This window comes from Mesoplodon densirostris, chromosome 5 (genome assembly GCF_025265405.1).
Source record: "Mesoplodon densirostris isolate mMesDen1 chromosome 5, mMesDen1 primary haplotype, whole genome shotgun sequence".
NCBI lineage: Eukaryota > Metazoa > Chordata > Mammalia > Artiodactyla > Ziphiidae > Mesoplodon > Mesoplodon densirostris.
The window spans coordinates 34,550,412-34,561,162 of NC_082665.1; the positions used below are offsets into that span (position 1 = coordinate 34,550,412).

Below are 10,751 nucleotides of genomic sequence, written 5' to 3' on the forward strand. Positions count from 1 at the left end.
AATTGGTCATGTAGCTAGAAAGTCTAATGGGATGTTAGTGGCCAAGATGGAAGCAGAAGCTCAAATGTGCTTGCATGATTTTTCTTTACCTCTTGCACTCCTAAGATACACCCTGAAAAGAATATGCCTCAGGTAGCAGCTGCTCCTTCCACCTGAACTCCAAGATGATATCATGTGGAGTTGACATAATCCCAACTAGAAGTCAGAGACCAACAGGGCCCAGCCAAACCCAGCTTAGATCAGCCAAACTAGAACTACAAATATGTGGACAAAAATGAACATTCTGTGTACCTCTGAGATTTTTTTTTTTTTTTTTTTTTTTTTTTTTTTTTTTTTTTTTTTTTTTTTGCTGTACGCGGGCCTCTCACTGCTGTGGCCTCTCCCGTTGCGGAGCACAGGCTCCGGACACACAGGCTCCGCGGCCATGGCTCGCGGGCCCAGCCGCTCCGCGGCATGTGGGATCTTCCGGGATCGGGGCACGAACCCGTGTCCCCTGCATCGGCAGGCGGACTCTCAACCACTGCGCCACCAGGGAAGCCCTACCTCTGAGATTTTTGAGGTTAATTGTTACCCAGAAAAATTTTAATACCATAATTAGTTTCACTAATAACGTTGTAGAACAATAGTTCTACAAAATAGCTTCCTAATTATATATACCATAGAGAATTAATATTCAATATTCTAATACTTATCAATTTGTTAGGTGTAAGGTGGTATCTCTCTGAGACTTTAATTTGTATTTTTCTGCCTACTGGTGAGATTATATATCTCTCTATATATTGTTAGCTGTATGAGTTTTCACTCATAAAAAATGATTATTCATTTTCTTATAGTTTTCAACTGGGTGCCTTTAAAGTAATTCATTTATATTTTATGTATCTTTTGTGTTATTGTTTTGTTTTCCATATTGCAATGAATGCTTCTATTAATTTTGTCAGTATATTTCAGTGATGAAAAATTATATAGATTTAGTCCATTTACATATATAAATATACATAGTATAATTTATACATATATAATTTAATATTGGGCTTTGAGGGTCTTCTTATCTTTCTTGATCCTTTGATAAAGGTATTCCTATATGTTTTCTTCTATTGATTTTATTGCTTTATTTCATAGTCAAAGTAATATAGACTTTTGTTTCATGTGGTTGATGATAGACTGCTAATTTTATTTTTCTTTATCAGCTCTTTTCCACTGCTATGTGACATCACAGACATATCTATATCAAGCTTCCAAAATACTTCTTTTTCTGGGCTCTTTATTATGTTCCAAGAGGCTCACTGTCTCTGCATCAACACTACACAGTTTTATTGCTACGGCTTTGCAGTGTTTCTTAAATATCTGGTGGAGTAGACTTCATTCCCTCAACCCCACCCCATGGTATATTTTTTTACAACAGTTTTGTCAATTCATGGACCTTTATAATGGCTTTTTTTTAAAAACTGTTGAATGTTTATTGAGCTCTAACAATGTGATAGTTGCCACACAAAACATCAGACACAGTACCTGCCCAGTGGGCTTATAATCTAATCTAAGGACATGATCATTTTTTAATGTTGCCATGAGGTTTTCAGGATCCTTTAAAAATTCTGCTTGTTTACTGAGTGAAGTGAATTGAGTTTTATTATAATTGGAGGGAAATATATATCCCTGCAATCTTAGTCTCAAATCCAATAACGTTTTCATAGTATTTAATTTTTTTTTTTTTTTTTTTTTTTTTTTTTTTTTTTTTTTTTGTGGTACGCTGGCCTCTCCCTGTTGTGGCCTCTCCCGTTGCGGAGCACAGGCTCTGGACGTGCAGGCTCAGCGGCCATGGCTCACAGGCCTAGCCGCTCTGCGGCATGTGGGATCTTCTCGGACCAGGGCACGAACCCGTGTCCCCTGCATCGGCAGGTGGACTCTCAACCACTGCGCCACCAGGAAAGCCCTGTATTTAAATTTTTAAAAATAATTTTGATGGAGTTTTAAAATATCAGCCAAGTCCCAACAGACTCCTTAATGCACTCATAGATCCTTTATATGTGCTCTTCTCTCCGCTAGGAAGATCCCCCCATCATATTTTGCCCCGCTTATTTCTACTCTTCATATATGGCTCATTTTAATACTTATTTTCTGAGGGATAACATTTCTTTAAAACTAACTATATAGGGCTTCCCTGGTGGCACAGTGGTTGAGAGTCCACCTGCCGATGCAGGGGACACAGGTTCGTGCCCCGGTCCGGGAAGATCCCACATGCTGTGGAGCGGCTGGGCCTGTGAGCCATGGCCACTGAGCCTGCGCGTCCAGAGCCTGTGCTCCGCAACGGGAGAGGCCACAACAGTGAGAGGTCCACGTACCGCTAAACAAACAAACAAACAAACAAAAACCTAACTATATAAATTACCCCTATTCATGTTCAGTAAGTATCATATATTAAAATATTGCTCTTAAGACACACGGTACCCCAAGGGTCATCATTCTTGAAAAAGTAGAGTATATTAGTAAACACTACTTAATACATTTTCAAGGGTTAATTTTACTTTGTATGTTTTCTACCCTCAAATGCTCTCAAAAAAGACATGAAGAGGTAAATATTCAAGTTTGTAAAATATAATCTCAAGAAAAACATAGTACTATACTGACTGCTTACTATGTGCCAGACAATTGGCACATAGAGCTAAATATTATATATATTTTACATAATTATATAATATATAAATGTGTTATATGTAATGCCAAAATTATAGAGGGCTCATTTCCCAGGTACTAATCTAGGAGTTTCACATATATTAATTAATTCAATCATTATGACAACTCTATGAGGTAGGTGCTATTATTATCATGCCTAGTTTATAAAAACTGAGAAAAAAATAAATTAAGTAAATTGTTCAGAGCACACAGTTGAAAAGTGGTGAAGCTAATATTTAAATCCAGCAGTGTGGATTGAAGTCTACACTTCTAATTGTGCACTTACATCTGTGTCTATAAGTTCCATATTATTTAATATTCACAATAATCTGACATAGTAAATAATTACATTGAAATCATTATCTAAATGAGGAATCTCAGAATTCATTTCCAAAATTTTCAAAGGGCACATAAATTTCTGACGCAAGTATTTAGAGCTGTCTAACTTTATATTTTATATGCCAATAGTTATTAGATAAATGAGAGGAACTCCATGTTATATTATGTATTATATCATGTAAAATATGGTAATAAAAGCATAGCAATTTTATTGATTTCTAGATATTTTCAAAATATAATATTCAATCATTGTTTCTACTAATATATGCATTTTTCTGTTTGACCACCAGGATCCAAACTGATATTTTCAAGACTTCTCCATTATGGAACAATACAGGTGATCTTAAAAAGAATGTCAATTAACAAGGAAAACAGATGAAATTTCAAAACCTATTTTTAGCAACTTTTATTAATTTATGTTTACTCTCACAATTATTATAGGGTTACAAAGGAAATATTTAAGGTGTATCTAATTCAGTGGTTGAATATCAGATTCCCTAGATGTGGTCTAAATGTTAAAGATGCTAAAAGATTATGAAATATAAAATTTTAAGTGTGCTGAGCACAAAGCTGACTTCCTTCAATCACTCAGAGAAAGCTGTCTAAATCCAAACTCTTTTGCTCATGTCTGTTCTGATGTATGGAAATTTGAGCCAAAAATAATAGCATTAAGAATTACATTAAAATTTAATAAAGTGTTAGGCCTTTTCAGCAAGGATTTGCTTTGAAGTAAAGCTATTTAAGGTCTTACATATTGCCACAAAATCATTATTAAACCATTCTTTGAAGTTCCAGATGCCTGTAATTCCAGAAACTATACTTTGACATGATATAGAACAACTTAAGTCATTTTAAGAAATTACTGTAAAGTCTACTAAAATCTCAAAGGGTTCTCAAATTTAAGTATATTTTTTCACTCACAGACAAAAAAGTACAGCTTTTTCATCTATCTTTTATAGTAATTCTAGCTCTTAATGCAGAAAAGCACATGGGATATTAATGGCAAATAAGCAATAACAGCATAATCTTAGTTTACTAAGTAATGTCAGAAGATAAAACAACAGCTAAGAGAAAAACATGTTCATGTTGAAAAGAAAAAGTAGTAAACAATCTTTATCTTAAAAAAGAAAGGGTGTTCTGTGGAATACACAAGTTATACCTATTTTTAGTATTCTTGACTAAATATTTGTATTCTTGATTAAATATTTGTATTCTCAACAGTTTGTTTTATTCCTAAGTGTAATCTTTACATTTTTTCCATATGTTTTACTATGAAAATTTCCAAAGATACAGAAAAGCTAAAATAATCACTTAGTGTATATATGTTTGCTTTATGATCCACCTATCATTCTTCAAACTGTGATATATCTGTCATTCTTCAGTCATCATATTTTGATGTTTTTCATATACATGAAGTATGTATTTTGATGTATTCATGTATTTTCATATACTTAAGAATGCAAACATAAAATTGAGTGTAATGTTCTTGGGAGCAAAATTTATATGCAGTGATATACACAAAACTTAAGTGCATCTAAGTATAATTTCAAGGCACCTTGGTCTTTCTTGTTTCTGCTCTAAGTTTTGCATCCTTATTCTACACCAGATGTCCCTGTTTCACTATAGTTCATATATTCTAAATGCCACAAATCGCAAAGAATCCTATTGTTTCCCTAGCCCTTAGCCAATATACTGCTTATTCTTATCAGGATACTAATATGTCATTTAGCTTTGTACTAGGCTGTTCTCTGTCACATTCTTACAGGAATATTGAACCAAAGCAGGCAGCCATCAGCATTTAGTAGTAACAGAGGAAAATAGACACAAATACAAAAATGCCAAAGCATAAGATAATGAATCCCTAAATGAAAGGTCATTTATAATTTGGGTATACAAAATTGACATTACTAAAATTAATAATTGGGACTTCATACATAGGATCTATTTTCCTGACAAAAGATAGCCTACCTGTACATGGGTTGTATTAAAATGTGCTATTAAAGGCAGCATTGTTAGCCTAAAGGCATGGTACATTGCTAATGTGAAATGTTGCCTTAGGTTTACAAATGGTAACACTTGACTGTTAACAGGCCACCCTATAAAATCAATTACTTCTGCTCTAAATAAAATTTTAGTGGCTTTATAAATAATTTAAACTAAGGGCTATATAGTACCTGAATATTTCCATCACCCTCAAGAATAGTTTTGTCATTGCAGTCTTATGTCTTCATTAAAGGGCATTTCTTCATAGAATTAAAAAAGTGTTAAAACAGTGCATAACATTTTAATATCTACAAAATATGTCACTTCTTTAATTCTCTAGACAGTCCTACATTCGACAATGTTAAGTAATTTAGGAGCCAAACCACCCTATCACAATTCTTTCTATGTGTTTAGGGGAGCTCACAATAAATATGAAATATATCACTATCACACTATATGTAAAAAATGTGTTCCAAGATATCAGAGTGACTCAAACTCTTCATGAATATAAAACACCATTAGGTGAAACCATAGTTTGCTTATGTGCATAACATGAGCTGAATAATAATGTAAGTATGATGATCCATCTCATACATTATCAATAGTTGAATGATGCCGAGGAGTTAGACAAGGGCCATTTACAAATAAAATACTAAACTTAACGGTTTATGAGTTAATTTCAAAAGGGAATATTCACAGGATTTAGAAGTTAAATATTTGGTATTTTATGAATTCTAATTCTTCATAACCATTTTTCTTTGCAATTTTTTACTTTTCCCTTATTTTAAAAATTATAGCAATTCCTAAACATGAATCAAATAATCTTGACCATGAGACTGAGCTTCAGGCTTCGGTTTTCATGTTCGTGGTAGTCAGCCCAGAATTTTAAGTATACAGTCTCTTTCACCATTGTAATCTATTGAGTGTAATAAAATCTAAAAGTCATTATTTTACTCCTGCTATGAAGCTCCCACATTTCAAAACTATTAAAATCAAACAATTTTCATCTTGTCAAATAATACCAAAATGTGTGGAACAAAGTGGTGTCAAATAAGGTAATACAAAGAGAGGAGGATAACAATTGTTCCTATACCCATAGTTTTATTCCAACTGGGGACAATAGTGTAGTAGTTTTATTCAAAAGTAAGTTATGACAATAAAACTTCCTTATCAGTTATTATCATTTTCCTTAAAATAATAAAATTGAATATTCACTAATAAATAATTGAAAAGAAATGTGTCCTTCCAGAAAATGTCCCAGCAAAACATTTAAAATTAACTATTATGTAAAGCTACGTAATAGCTTTCTGCCTTTTAACTTTACTATGTTTATTCAGCAACGTTCTTCTAGGCAATGTGGCATTTCATTTTTAGGGAACAGCAGGAAGAGTTGTAGGAGGTGAAGCCCTATATGTTAATAGAAACTATAAAATAGACCAGAAATAAAAATGCTGCTCATTCATCCATTCATACCTTTATCCTGAAAATGGTCTCTTGATTTAGTCTGTAAATGGATTTTGTAGTAAATGCCAAGGCAAACAAACTACCCTGCCTCAGAAGTTGATTTATTCATGAACCAAACATAGAGACATGGTCTGGCCCAGTTCAGCCTGGGAAGGAGAGTGCACATCTGGATGGGAGGGGTCTTTGCCTAAGAGCCTGGCATTCAGACAGTGGTCTGACCCTAAATATTATCCCTCCTCTGTCCTCTCTTTTCTGATAAAATTGATTAGGATTTTAACTTCTCTTTTTTGAGCATTCATAGTTGATAAATAATTATGTTATAGTATGCTTGGGGCTATTTGTGAGCCAAAAGGTAAAGTATAAGGCTGTTTTGACTTGCACATACCATCACTGACTCCATTTTACAGCTTCATCTTAGACCTGCAGTCCTACCACTCTCCCCTTTCTGGGTGACTGAGCTTTAGCCTACTCACAAAGAATGCCCCCAAGCCAGATGAATTTCCAATCAACTTTTACACTTGCCTTCATCTGATATGAAAACAGAAAGAATGTATTTTGCTGATGAAGATGGTTATTGGTCATGAGACCCCCAAGTTCCATTTAGTACCAGACTTACTTCTCCCTGGTAGTCAGATTCTACTTTTAGCTTTGACCTCTTCATAGTCCCCAGCACTCCTTTTGGCAGATGGGCATGCAGCCGCAAATGCCTCTGAATCTTTGTCTGCCTGATCCTGCCTGTATGTAAGTTACCCACAATAAACTTCATAATTGCACTTTATGGAGTTGCCTGCTTCATTCTTTGGTCTTAAAGTTACTTCTCAGTTCAAAGGATATTATTCAATATCTCCTCATTATTCAATGCCTTTCAACATTACTCAAATTGCTCTGAAGCCAACTGAATGGGTCTAAATCCTGGCTCTACCTTTTGCCATCAGGTGACATTAAAGAACTTCTCTGTTTTCACATCTGTAAAAACAATTACAAGTATAGGACTTATCTCCCAGAGCCACTGAGAGGTAAATAAAAATGTTGTTTTTAATACTTAGGAGAGAGTCAGATCCATAGCATGCACTAACTCTTTTTTTTTTTTTTTGTGGTACGCAGGCCTCTCACTGTTGTGGCCTCTCCCGTTGTGGAGCACAGGCTCTGGATGCACAGGCTCAGCGGCCACGGCTCACGGGCCCAGCCATTCTGCGGCATGTGGGATCTTCCCGGACTGGGGCACGAACCCACGTCCCCTGCATCGGCAGGCGGACTCTCAACCACTGCGCCACCAGGGAAGCCCCTGCACTAACTCTTTAAGGCAGAAACTGCACATGAGCTTTGGTCTTTAGATATTAATATAGTGGACATGACTTCACATAATTTTATATTTTTCTTATCCTTCTTTCTGCTGAACTTCCAAGAGAATGTGTTTGTTTAGAGGGCTCTTAGAGGATGATTTTCTTTAAAATAGGCCTCAAGTTTGGAAGAGGATCTATAGATCTTTAGACCCTAGATCCCTGAAACACCCCTGAGGCTTCAGGAATAAGCAAAAGAGGCCTGTATATGGATTTGCTGATTGATGAAGAAGTTGACAAGCATTTTTACTCATTTGAAATGACATGTTCATTTAGCACCTCATCCCCCAGAAGCTTATACTCTAATGAGAGCCAGAGACAAAGAAAATATTAGAAAACAATATGATCTTGGAGTCGCCGGGCATCCTGACTGCAGAGGTCCCAAAGATGTCATAGTGATGAAGGCATCTTCCAGTGATTGGAGAATCTTTACCCGAGGGTACCTGCCTGGGCCTGTGGCATCACCTTGAGCCAAAGGAACTTGTCTACCACTTCCCCGAAAACGTCTTTCTCTCCTAATTCATGAGCCAGCAGGATGCGGTCGCCGGGCTTTCAGAACGCCTGCTCATAGCTGCGTACAAAGCCCAGGCGGAGAATGTGTTTCAGCTCATCAACAAGGGCGCCAAGGTAGCCATTACCAAGCATGGCTGGACCCCCGTGCATCTTGCTGCCAATAAGGGCCATCTTTCTGTGGTCCAGATCTTGCTGAAGGCTGGCTGTGACCTCGATGTCCAGGACGATGCTGGAGACACAGCACTTTATATTGCTGCTGTCCTAAATCACGAGAAGGTGGTTAAAATCTTAGTGGAAGCCGGAGCAGATGGGACCATTGTCAATAATGCAGGCCGGACTCCACTAGAGACTGCCCGCTACCACAATAATCCGGAAGTGGCTCTCCTCCTCACTAAAGTGCCCCAGGGAAGTGACTCAGCAGGAGACACCCATAGCAGTGAACGCTGTACCCAGAAAAGAAGAGTCCAGAGAAGATTTCCTGTCCGCCTCCCCGGAGTCCAGAGCAAAGGATAACAGGCAGAAAAAGTCAAGGTCCAATGTGTCAGCGTTTTCTGACTCCACCCCACCAGCAGACCAGCAGCCCTGACAGCAGAAGAACTCGGGCACTCACAGTGACCCTAAAAAGAGGCCCAGGGGCTTCCCTCGTGGTGCAGTGGTTGACAGTCTGCCTGCCGATGCAGGGGACACGGGTTCGAGCCCTGGTCTGGGAAGATCCCACATGCTGCGGAGCAGTTAGGCCCGTGAGGCATGGCCGCTGAGTCTGCGCGTCCGGAGCCTGTGCTACGCAACGGGAGAGGCCACAACAGTGAGAGGCCCACGTACCACAAAAAAAAAAAAAAAAAAAAAAAGAGGCCCAGGCAAGGCTGTTTGCCCCCATCCGCCATGAGTTCAGAGCATACCAGCTCTATACGCTGTACCGGGGCAAGGGCGGCAAAGTGATGCAGGCGCCAATAAATGGCTGTCGATGTGACCCCCTGATCAACAAGCTGGAGAATCAGTTAGAGGCAACTGATCAAAGCAGAGCTGGTGTCGGTTCAGGATAAGATGAACATGAAGCTGGGGCACATGGAGAATAAGACCGAGCACCAAATGCGGGTTCTGGACCAGCTGATGGTCGAGTGACTCTCAGCAGAGAGGACGGAGTGCCTGAACCGCCTGCAGCAGCACTCGGACTCGGAGAAGCACGAGGGAGAGAAACGGCAGATGCCCTTGTGGATGAATTAAAAACTTGGTGCATGTTAAAGATTCACAATCTGGAGCTGAAGATTTCTGGAGATTCTGGGGCCTCCAAGACTAAATCCACACCCTCCACTTGCAAGTCCTCCACAGGTGTGGATCAGTCAGTGGGGCCTGCAGGTCCAGTAGCAGCCTCTGACAGCTCCCCCCAGGTGGCCAGGCCCAAGGAAAAGGCCCTCAGCTCCACAGCTGGCCACAGACCCCAGCAGAAGCTGTCTTCCTCGGACTGTACAGGCTCCCGACTGAGGGATGTCAAGGTCCAGACAGCCTCGTTACCCTTGAAGGAGGCAGCCAAATGCAACCCACAGGCTGGGCCCTGTGTTGACAGAGGCACCCAAACCAAGAAGTCTGGGAAAAATGGGCAGACGAGGCACCGAGGCCAGCACCCAGCACCCAGCACCCAGCACCACCTGCGGGCAGCCGCCACCAGCAGCAGGTGGCGAGCAGACTGCCCCTCACATTCGAGACACCTCCCAAGCGCTGGAGCTCACCCACTATTTCTTTGAGGCTGTTTCCATACAGATGGAAAAGTGGTATGAAAGGATGATTGAAGAAGCACGAAGCCAAGCCAGTCAGAAAGCCCAGCAAGACAAGGCCACGCTGGAGGAACACATTAAAAGTTTAGAGGAGGAACTTGCTAAACTAAAGACTAAGGTACACAAGGAAAACTAGGGCCCGGGAAGTGGGACGAGAAAGGATTCCTGGGACTTCCCTGGTGGTCCAGTGGTTAAGACTCTGTGCTTCCAGTGCAGGGGGCGGGGGTTTGATCCCTGGTCGGGGAACTAAGATCACACATGCCGTGTGGCCGGGGGTGGGAGGCGGTGGCGGTGGGGAAGGATTCCTGAGGATTTCCAGTCCTGCAACTGCAGAAGAGCTATGTCCAAGGTGTCGGTTATTGTACACATAGCAGAACTTGCCTTTTAAAAAAATCACTAATTTCTAAAATGTGCTACACACATGCTTCCAATACCCTGAAGTTATGAAGACTTCAACGATTAGACTGAAAGTAGGGGAAACTTGCTTAGTTTCACGTTTCATTACAGATTCAAAACCTCAGCCCAAGTTCATTTGAAGTTCAAAAGCTCAGATTAAGCGAGCCGTGCTAAGAAACTGAAGGATGTGTAAGCCTAAACTCTAATATTCAGGATATGAAATAATGTAAATGAAAAGCAAGAAAAAATATGAATCCCTGTGAACTCAAATCAA

The 10,751-nt window shown here is 39.4% G+C and overlaps 1 pseudogene; it reads left to right on the top strand.

The window, feature by feature from the left end:
• Positions 1 to 8,318: 8,318 nt before the first annotated feature.
• LOC132490988 (ankyrin repeat domain-containing protein 6-like) lies at positions 8,319 to 10,217 on the top strand (annotated as a pseudogene).
• Positions 10,218 to 10,751: the final 534 nt, after the last annotated feature.